The sequence below is a fragment of the Cibotium barometz genome, chromosome 28, assembly GCF_041138505.1.
Source record: "Cibotium barometz isolate CiBa-2024 chromosome 28, ASM4113850v1, whole genome shotgun sequence".
NCBI classification, from domain to species: Eukaryota; Viridiplantae; Streptophyta; class Polypodiopsida; order Cyatheales; family Cibotiaceae; genus Cibotium; species Cibotium barometz.
In genome coordinates, this window is record NC_141073.1 from 3,960,662 (window position 1) to 3,971,764 (window position 11,103).

An 11,103-nucleotide genomic window follows, 5' to 3' on the forward strand; every position below is an offset into this window, starting at 1 on the left:
GACATAAACCCATAAAAGTGATTGCAATAAATAAAATATTAGAAAATAAATAGAACAAGCAAGATACTCAATACTCAATATCGGATCCAATATGCCCCCACACGAGAGTGAGCCCACGCTTCCTCTTGGTGTACTTAAATATATTTCATGAGTAGCCTTTGGGGCTCAAAAATAGTACACTTTTATAAAAATGTCGACTTCCTCAAGAATAGTATTCTTCAAAAGTGGCTTGCTTCAAAATTAGCTTTCTTGAGCATGCAAGCTAGGCTTTTTTTTAAAGTAGGTGTGAGCCTTGAACCTTATAAAAGTGTACATGTCTTTATAAATAAAATATGCACCAGGGCTTTCACATGTTCCAATTAACATATACACATTGTTAATAAATATGAATAGTGTCCAAATAAATTAATAGCGCTTATCGTCACAAAATCAAGTATTATTTATCGATATTCAAAATTTTTCATCTCAAAATATATATTTCTTGATCATCATCTACTCGCCTCCATTATCTCGTCCAATGATCTGCACTTGCATCAACTAGCTAATCAATTAATAAATTAATTGATTAAAATAAACATCCATATAAAATTTCATACCAACAAGACAATGCAACTAATACTTTCCACGCATGTATGGATTCATCTGCATATACGGATTCATCTGTGTATGCATAAAGTAAGCTACGATCGCCTAGGTTTAGAAAGACGTCCCAATCTCAATCCATCTAGGAGAATTCATAACATAAAACTTGGGAATATAAATATTCCATGAATTATTTTAAGAATCTATAATTACACAACATGTAAATATATAAATATTCCATGAATCCATCCTCAATAACATGCCCCGAGGGTGACAAGCAACTATCCTCAGTTTGTCACAAAATCATCAATAATAGTCATGAGGTAGCATCCCTATAAGATGCAATCAAGGATGGATAGGCAGCAAGGGCATGATGAGGTAACCATTGAGAATCTTCGATTGGGTGACCTTCATATTTGACCAAATATCTATGATAAACATTACCTTTTCTTATGGTTGTCTGCTCACGGTCCAAAATAATTTTTGGTTCGATGATTTCAAAATCTTCATCTAATATAGGTGGGTCATCATATACTGGATAGATAGGAAGAGGACCTCTAAATGGTTTCAGGAGGCTAATGTGAAAAGAGTTATGAATATGCCAATGTGATGGAATATCTAGACGATAGGTTATTGTCATTTATTTTGGTCAAAACTTTGAATGGGGCCATAAATTCTAGGGGCTAATTTAACTGCAAGATGCTTGTCGACACTTTTGAGTCTTCCTTTTTCAACACGAAGCCATACATGATCACCTTGGTTAAAAGAAAATGGCTTGCGTTTCCTATTTTCTTGGGTAGTATATTTTGTTTGAGATTTAGCTATAGCCTCGTGTACTCACAATATACGGGTGTGATCTCTAGTGAAATCATCGACGGCGGACAAGAACAATGTGTGAAAGTAGGTGTGGGTAATTTCTTACCATACACTACTTAAAAATGAGTTTTTCCTGTAGCTGAGTGTGGTGTATTGTAGCAAATTGTAGTCAATGAAGATGTTGATCCCAATTTGCTAGTGTGGAGATTGTGTAAGACCTCAATAAATCTAAGATAGTACTATTAGTAGCTTCGGTCTGGCCATTACTTTCAGGATGGAAAGCAAAGGTGAAATCAATTTTAGATCCTAGGTTTGAAAATAAAGCAATCCAAAAATGCTTACAAAATATAGAGTCACAGTCAGATACAATAACTTTAGGTAGACCATGGTGTGTAAAAACATATTTGATAAAAAGATGTGCAACTTGTGAAGCAGTCAATATCTTTTTGCATGCAATGAAATATGTTTGTTTACTAAATCTATCAATAATAGTCCAAAGCATATCATTTCGTGCAGAAGTAACAAGTAAACCAAGAATGAAATCCATAGATATTCCTTGCTAGGACCTTTTGGAATAGGTAAAGGCTCAGTAAGCCATCTTGTTTTCCATGATGTTGCTTACCTTGTTGGAAAATAAGACATTCAAAAACAAAATTGAAAACATCATTCTTTATGTTAGGCCAATAGAATCATTGAGCACAGCTTTAAGAGTAGTAATAATTCCTCTATGGCCAATGTAGGGTGGATTATGTAATTCTTCCAAGAGAAGAAGTCTAAATGGAAGAGTTATGCATAAATGCTTCTCAAAGAAAAAATTCGATCATGATATGAATACTTATTAGTAGGCAAGTAATTGTTAGAGTGAAATTTTAACCATATATGATGAAAATCAAGATCATTCTCATAAGTGTCACGCATAGCATCAAAAGAATGCATATCAAGAACATAAATGTTTGTAATTGAAGGACGTCTACTCAATGCATCAACTACAACATTTTCTTTTCCTAGTTGATATTGAATAAGAGGATGAAAACTTTGAATAAATGATGCCCATTTCATATGACAATCAGATATAAATGGTTGGGTGAGTAGATGTCATATACTCTGTTGGTCTGTTTTAATGAGAAATTCAGAACCCATCAAATAATGTTTCCATGTAGGAAGTGCATGAATAACAACAAGAAGTTATTTGTCATATGTACTATATTTAGTTTCGGATGGTTTAAGTTTTTTACTTTCATATGCGAGGGGGGATGCATGAGGACTACACCAATACTGGATCCACTAGCATCAATGACAACAAGGAAGAAAGGTCTAGAAAAATCGGGCAATTGAACTACAAGGGGTATGTGTAAGAATATTCTTAAGCATACTGAAGGATTTTGTTGAGATTCTCCCCAATGAAAAACAATTTATTTTCAAAGAAGGAAGATCAATGGTAATGCAATCAAATAAAAATTGCGAACAAATTTTCTATAATAACTGCACAACCCTAGAAAAGAACGAACTTCAATCACATTCTTTGGAGTAGGCCAAGTCTTGATAGTGTGGACCTTTTTGGGGTCTACTCTAACTCCTTCAGTTGAGACAATATGACCTAAATATTTAATTTTCTCTGAATTAGCATATAACTAATTTTCTTTCAAAAGGTTGAATACAAAGGTAAGATATTGTCTATGCTCTTCTTCATTTTGACTGTTGAAAACAAGAATGTCATCAATGACAAAGTGTTGATATTTCAAGAAAATACGATTCATCATTCGACTAAATGTTGCAAGTACATTAGTAAAGACCAAGAGGCATAGCAAGAAATTCATAATGTCTGGATAGAGTACGAAAAGCAGTCTTGTTTATGTCGCATGTGTGCATTTGAGCTTAGTGATATCCAAATTTTAAATCTATCTTACTAAATACAAATGCACCACAAAGTTTATCTAATAAATCATCAGCAGAGGAATGGGATATGGATTTTTAACACTGATCTTATTCAAACCTCTATAGTCGATGCACATACAATAGGTTTGGTTCTTTTTCTGTACTAAAATTACTGGGGCATCGAAAGGAGAACTGCTAGGTCACCTTGGATGGACCATTAGGTAATAGAATTATGGGTTTTTGTTACCCATTGGATAAAAATTAAGCTTCTTGAAAAACCTTAGGCTTGTGTATGCTGTGAATGAAAATTTTTACCTTAGGCCAAGTTTTTCCACCTCTTTATCCACTAGCTCTTCACGGCTTCAATCAATTGCAATCAAATGGCTCTGATACCACTATTGTGGGAGGTTGACCATTAGGTAATAGAATTATGGGTTTTTGTTACCCATTGGATAAAAATTAAGCTTCTTGTTCAGACACCATGTCATCCTTATGCAAACGTAGCAACCTACCAAAGTTCAAGTGACCAAAGCATACATACCAGAGCTTAGCATCCACGTTACCTTTGTGGTAGAAACTATACATACAGCAAACTTTCGTCTTTCATATGCATCTAACCTATAAAGGCCATGAGACAAAGTACCAGAAGCAACAATTGTATTGTCATCACTCTGATCATGAATAATACATCTGTCATCCACCACACAAACCGAACCACTAAGCCAACCTTAGTAATGGCAAAGACAGATAACAAGCTCTTCAAGATCCTTGGTACATATAATACATCTGAGAGTGTGATTGTTCCACCATTTATAGTAGTGAGAACAATTTCACCAACTCCTTTTACATGATATGAGAAGTTGTTTGCACATGTAGCAGTGTTTTCCTGTGGAGTAGGTTCAAGTGATGAGAACAAATTGTGATGAGAAGTAATGTACTTACTAGCATCACTATCAAAATACTAGACATGTACAGCCATGCATACATCTTTATGCAAAGAGTCAAAACTGCATTGCTGCACAATGAAAGCCCGATCATTATGTGCATAGTTTGCATATTCATTGTTTTCTACATTAGATATTGAGATGCATCCGCTATAGTTTGCATATTCATTGTTTTCTACATTAGATATTGAGATGCATCCGCTATAGTCATACCTGAGTCTTTCATTTTTCTCCTCCTCCAGTCGATTCTTGCACTCATTAATGTAGTGATTAGGTTTCTTGGAATAGTTGCATTTTTCTTTTTCTTTGGCTTGTCACCTTTCTTATCTCTGTAAGCTTGCCCGATGACTCTGATTTCGGCTTGTAACTACCTTGAGGAAAGGATTTACCTTTGCATCTTTGTTGTGATGACTAGCAGCAAAAGCGTGATCTCCTATACACATGATAGATCTTTTTAGCTAAAGTATTGATAAACTTTTTGCTACATGATTCTCTTTCTCTCCACTTAAACCCTTAACCTTATCTTGCTTCTAGCATCACTCTCATCCAAGATTTTTAAGTTACGTGGCGGCTCCTTGTTTTTTTGCTGGCGTGCCTGGTTCATCGACCACTAGTAGTCTTGGTTCTTCTCCTCCAAGCGCTCGCATCTGCTGCGCTGCTAGGCGACTCATCCAGCTCGCCTTGTTGTCTGCCCAGCACACAAGATCTACAATGCAAGCTCCGCCCAGCACATAAGCTCCTCCCACATTGCGCCTGTTGTTCTCCTTGCTACTTACATGAGCTCACCCGCGGCTGTGGTTGCAACAAGGACCCCCCCAACTAAGAACGTATCTGCACACCGCATGTCAGTGCGTAAGAATTAACCATTAGCCTTATTTTTCTTTAACCTTTTTTTTTTAATGTAAAAGGCCCCCAATAAGGGTATGCAATCATTAATTTAAGCATTAGCCTTATTTTTCTTCTTTCATAATTTGAAGCATCCGGTTATAAAGGAGCTAGACACTGGTCTTGCCATTCTATAAGGCAAGTAGTAAGACCTCTCTTACCTTCCCATCATCATCATGTCAAAAGATACATATGTCATTGACAAGTTTGATGGAGAAGTGTTTTAGGGGAAAAAACTTTCTAAAGAGGAAAAAAGTACCCCGACTAGTCCTAGTGTGTTCACACACATCACTACTAAATATGGCTATAAAAAGGTGGTTTAAAGGTAGCGTAAATCATATAAATGTCTTCATAATGATTAGGTACTTCAAAAAATTAGCTCAAAAACATGAAATTCAAAAAAATAAACGTGATAAACTAGTAGATGTTCATGACCGTGAATATCTTAAGTTTTTCATGCCTATAAATGTGCTTCAATTCTATCAATTGAGGTGATTACAAGCTTGCACATGGCTTAAAGAAAGCCTACATTTGGTCAGAATTATAAATTAAGAAGATTTTTTGGCATGAATATCTCGAGATATTCATGCCATCTAGTTTTTCATGCCAAAAAATGTTCAAGGAACGGCACTTTTCACATTGATCATAGCCTCTTTTTCATAAGTTAACCATGCTAGCATATTTGTTTTTCAAACACAAATATCTCAAGTAGCCACTTTTGCATAAGTGAACCATGTTAGCATATTTGTGTATTAACATGGTGATGTTTTTCAAACACAAATATCTCAAGTATTTGTGACTGTGAAAAACATGTATGTTTTTCCATGCCAGAGGGAACCCTTTCAAATCATTACACAGGCATGTCAATCACTAGAATGCAATGCAATGCCGAGAGAGAGAGAGAGAGAGAGAGAGAGAGAGAGAGAGAGACTATTGAGGTTGATCCCTACCAGCCATGCTTCACTCATATCTATAGGCCACACACTGAAGAGAATTTCAGAAGTTACATGGCTATAATACTTGGATGCACAGAGTAAGTATTGTCATAACAGCCAATCACATCAATGGGTAAGCACATTAGCTTACCATTCTTCTTTCAATTGGCTAACTACTGTAACTACTCAATGAGTAAACATAATACTCACCTATAATGGTGGAAAATGCAAGTTTATATGTACCATAGCCTCTTCCTTGACATCCTTCTAGAGGTACATCTTTAGATTGGGGCATGGTGGGTAAAAGGATGGTCATTGGTACGACCCATCGCCTGAAATTTTTTTTACAAGTGTAAACAAAATATGTTATCCTCAATGACACCACTCATTTAAACCTTGCCACCAAAAAACCCTTCAAAAATAACCTATTCATACCATAAAATTCCACACTTCTCTCAAGAAGATAAAGAACTTTTCAATTAACCTTGCTAGTCAAAAGAATTCTTTCATGCCTCCACTAAAATTTTGACTTCAATAATAGCTACATCATGAGTCTACTTGACTAACTTTAATGCACTTCATTGTATATCTACTTGTAAGAGAAATAATATATTTATACATAAAAATATAAAAAGCATATGAGATGAAGATTACAAGGACAGGCCCACTTCAAGATCACTTCAAGATAATCTGACAAAGTCCTGCAAAACAAGAAAAGTAACAACTAAGAAACTACATTTGCATGGTTTCAATGTATCAAATGAGGAACTGAGATTCACTCTCTTGTTCTGATGATTGTGTCCTCTGGACCCCCCATCCCTTCTCCTCCATTGCTAACAAGTCTTAGAACTACTACTAACTTGAAATAATCAATAGAAACATACTTATGATTGCCACTACTAACTTGAAATAATCAATATAAACATACTTATGATTGCCACTACTAACTTGAAATAATCAGTATAATCAATATAAACATAATTATGATTGCCACTACTAACTTGAAATAATCATGATGTATAAATTATGATTTCCAAAAAAAATCACTCAAAGAAATCCCCAACCCATTTACTAACTAGCCTTCCCCATTCCTTTCGGAGGAATAATGAACATTGGACATTCCTGCAACAACAAAAGCAACAAAACAGCTTCTCAAATCTCCCTAGAACAAAGTCTTTAACTCGATCATGAGAGGACACAATTGACATTTAGGAAGAGGAAATGTTAATCCATTGTGTGGTTAATAGGAGTTTCCACCATAATTTGAATAACAAATATGGAGACACCAAGATTTATAAGGTTCACCACAGTCCCCTTTTCTCTAGCAAAGTGATGACATGGCACTTCTTAGAGGGCTCTTTTTGAGTCCAAATTTTACCTAATAATATCCTTGTTTGATTCATGGTCTCATACTGAGTCCTTAGAGCTAAACTTCTTCAATCAAAGGCATATGTTCAATCAAAGTCATTACAGAATCAATGATATTGGTGACGGTGGTACATATAGTAGCTGTATCTCTTCTCCTCCATCCAAAATAAGAGCTGGATATGGAGGAATTGTTTGAATTTGATGTAAAATATTTGAAGTTAGCTCCGACCTCCTATTAAGCCTAATAGTGATCTCCCATAACTCATAAGAGAACAAAATTGACCTCAACTAGAACTTTAAAAGTGTATGGTTGGTCCCGTCCACCAACTTTCCTTTGCCAAATGGTCGTGTGGTAGCCATAGTGGCTATATTATTCGTAGGTTGAGCCATTTCTCCAAGTCTACTATTGTAGAGACACTTGTAAAATACATCTTATTTAGTGCCCGTGCAGCTCTGATACCATGTAAGAAAATATAACTTTTTTGTTCACATAAATAGCAAGATCTTCCAATAAACAAACAGAGATGGATAATAATACTAAATTATTATTATAGATTTAATTACAAACAATGGTGTTTTCCCACCTATGCACTATAGTACGAGGCTTTGATGTGAATCTAGGTAGAATTTGAGACACTGTCGCAAGGGTGCACAACATATTAAAGATAGAGATCTCAATTTGATAATCTCTATATATGAGTCAGAAGGCTATCAAACCCCTATATATATAGTACCTATGGTTTTGGTCATATCGCGGATGACCACCCTCTATAAATATAAAGGCTATATCGCGGATGACCACCCTCTATATATATAGTACCTATGGTTTTGGTCATATCGCGGATGACCACCCTCTATAAATATAAAGGCTATCAAACCCCTATATATATAGTACCTATGGTTTTGGTCATATCGCGGATGACCACCCTCTATATATAAAGGCTATCAAACCCCTATATATATAGTACCTATGGTTTTGGTCATATCGTGGCGGATGACCACCCTCTATATATAACAAGCATGTATGATCAATCTATGAAGCAACAGTGTCCAAATCTACAACTTGGGCGGGGAAAATGGTTTGACAGAATATTTATGGTGATTCATGCTCCAAGAGCATATGGAAACAAGCTAGAATGAAGTCCACGTGAGTGAACTTCATGCCTATAATATGAGATTAAGCATTGTACGAGCAATAGGCCACTTATGAGCCTTGGTGGATGCCCAAGTACCCACATCGTGTGTGTGAACCCTTATGAGCCTTGGACGCCCAAAGTACCCACATCGTGTGTGTGAACCCTTATGAGCCTTGGATGCCCAAGTATCCACATCGTGTGTGTGAACAGTTATGGCCTCATATAAGCAATATGCCACTTATGAGATTAAGCATTGTACAAACAATAGGCCACTTATGAGCCTTGGACACCCAAGTACCCACACCATGTGTGTGAACACTTATGGCCTCATATATAAGTCACTTTCTCTCACAATATAATATACTATCTTGGTATGTAATAGAGTCTTGCTCTTGTGCTAATCATCTCTCTAATATTCTTATCTAATGCATGCTAAATGAGTGTGTGTGTGAGTGGTGTGAGGTGAAAGGAGGGGCGAGGATCCTTAGTCCTAACGCGACGGTATGATAATGCTCGTGGGAGATGGTGGACAAAAACTGCTACCCCAAGGAGGTGTGGAGCTTGGATACCTTGAGGGGTTATGAGCTCAGCCATTGGGATGCCCACCACGATAACTTGTGATAATCTCTTGTGATTTGTTTCTAGGAGAGGCCGAAGTAAGTAATCATGCTCTCTTTCTCGAGTGTGTGTGTGTGTGTGTGTGTGTGTGTGTTACATCGTAACCCTAACATGTGACATACCGTTAGAAAGCCCTTAAAAACTAGATTCTAAATCTATCACCTTCAACAAAAAATTTGGAGTAGAAAGGAAAAATTGAGAATCTCAACTCCAAATTTATCAGAGGTGATAGATTTAGAATGCAAAATGGATGTCACAATTGTTGGAATATACTTTTAGGTGGTGAGGAAGGAATAACTTGAGCATACCAACCCCAAACTTGTCTGAGGTGATAGATTTAGAATCTACTTTTTTTAAGGGCTTTCCAATAATATGTCACATGGGGAGATTTTGGAATAAAATACAAAGCGTTCACCACCACAAGCTTCCTTTTTGCTAGTAAAGTGTCCAGTCTTGTATTTGCCAAAAGGGGATACGGGAAATCGACAGGCTAATAGTGTGTGCATTTCCTAGAACATTTCAATAGAGACTCCTAAAACTATCGAGGTGGATTTTGGTGAGCTAGGCAAATTGGAACTGAATCTGAAATTTGGGCCTTTTCCTAGAGCATGTTTCAGATGTAGTGGGTTTAGGCATATAGCGAGGAATTGTGTAAGGGGGTCTCAGGTTAAACCAGAGGGTGAAACCAAAGAGAAGGAAGAGGTTGGGGTAGATAACATGACTAATGAAAAGGAGGTATGCAATAATAATGTGGAAGAAAATAAAGGAAAAGGGATTCTGATTAATGAGGGGGATTCTTCAGGAGATGGAGAATGGAGAAAGGTAACCGAAGTGCCTTCAGCAGAAGGAAGTTTGGACAAGGATATTAAGAGTTAGTGGATTGTTCAGCTATTTATTTTGAAGGTAATTGGCAAGGCCTAGGATGGAAAGACAAAATCTTCTCTCATGCTCCTCTTAAGATTACAGGGTCTTCATTTTGCAAAATGCTTTACAGCAAATGGAAAGAGGTTTTGGAATTAATGGTTTGGGATGGGTGTGATAGGGCCTCAAAAAAAATTTATGTTATGTCTAGGGATATGGTGGACTCATAAATTTAATCCCCCTTTAGCTTTGCAGGATCCTAGAATAGCCAAAATCAAGCTTGAGAAGATTTTCCAACTGCTGGGATGGGGTTTCAGTTAGGTGGAAGGAATTTGAGTAGCTAGAAGTGGAACTTGGTCTGTCTTACAGGAAAGGGCAACTTGTTAGACATGTACTAGATGAGGTACAAAAGGGATGGACCTCTACAGCTATGGATGAGTATTGTTGGATAAAAGACTGGGCTTGGTTTAACGGGACCAAACTGGACAGTGGATCAACTAAGACTTTGTTCAAAACACTGAGAAAGCATGAGGAGAAAGTTATTTATTGTAATAAGATCTAGAGAGTGAGCTGGAGTTCTAGTTGTTGAGATTGAAATGGAAGGCAATATGGGAGACTAAAATTCCTACAAAATCTCAAGTTTTTCTATGGAGAGTGCATGGGAGCCTTGCCCATTAGCTCTAAGTTAATTCAGAGAAATTTCACCAATGGATGTTGTCCTAAATGCAGAACTGCATTGGAAGATCGAAAGCATGCATTTTGGGATTGTCTTGCCATTAGGGGTACTTGGACTAAGATTGGAAAATGGGTTCATAATAACTTAGGGGTACAAGGTCATTTACGAGACGACTATTAGGAAGATGGACAGACAGTGTTGGACATGTTGATATGATCTTTAACATAATCAGCTTTTGTTGCGTGTGGGAGATCTAGAATTCCAGGAATAGCATTGTTTTTCAAAAGGCTTGTGATACAGGAATTGATGTAACTGGGTTGATGCATACGTGTATATGTATGTGCTGATCCATATGTGTGGTTAACAAATTGAATATGGTAGAGTTAGTTCAGATGATTCAGGCCCTA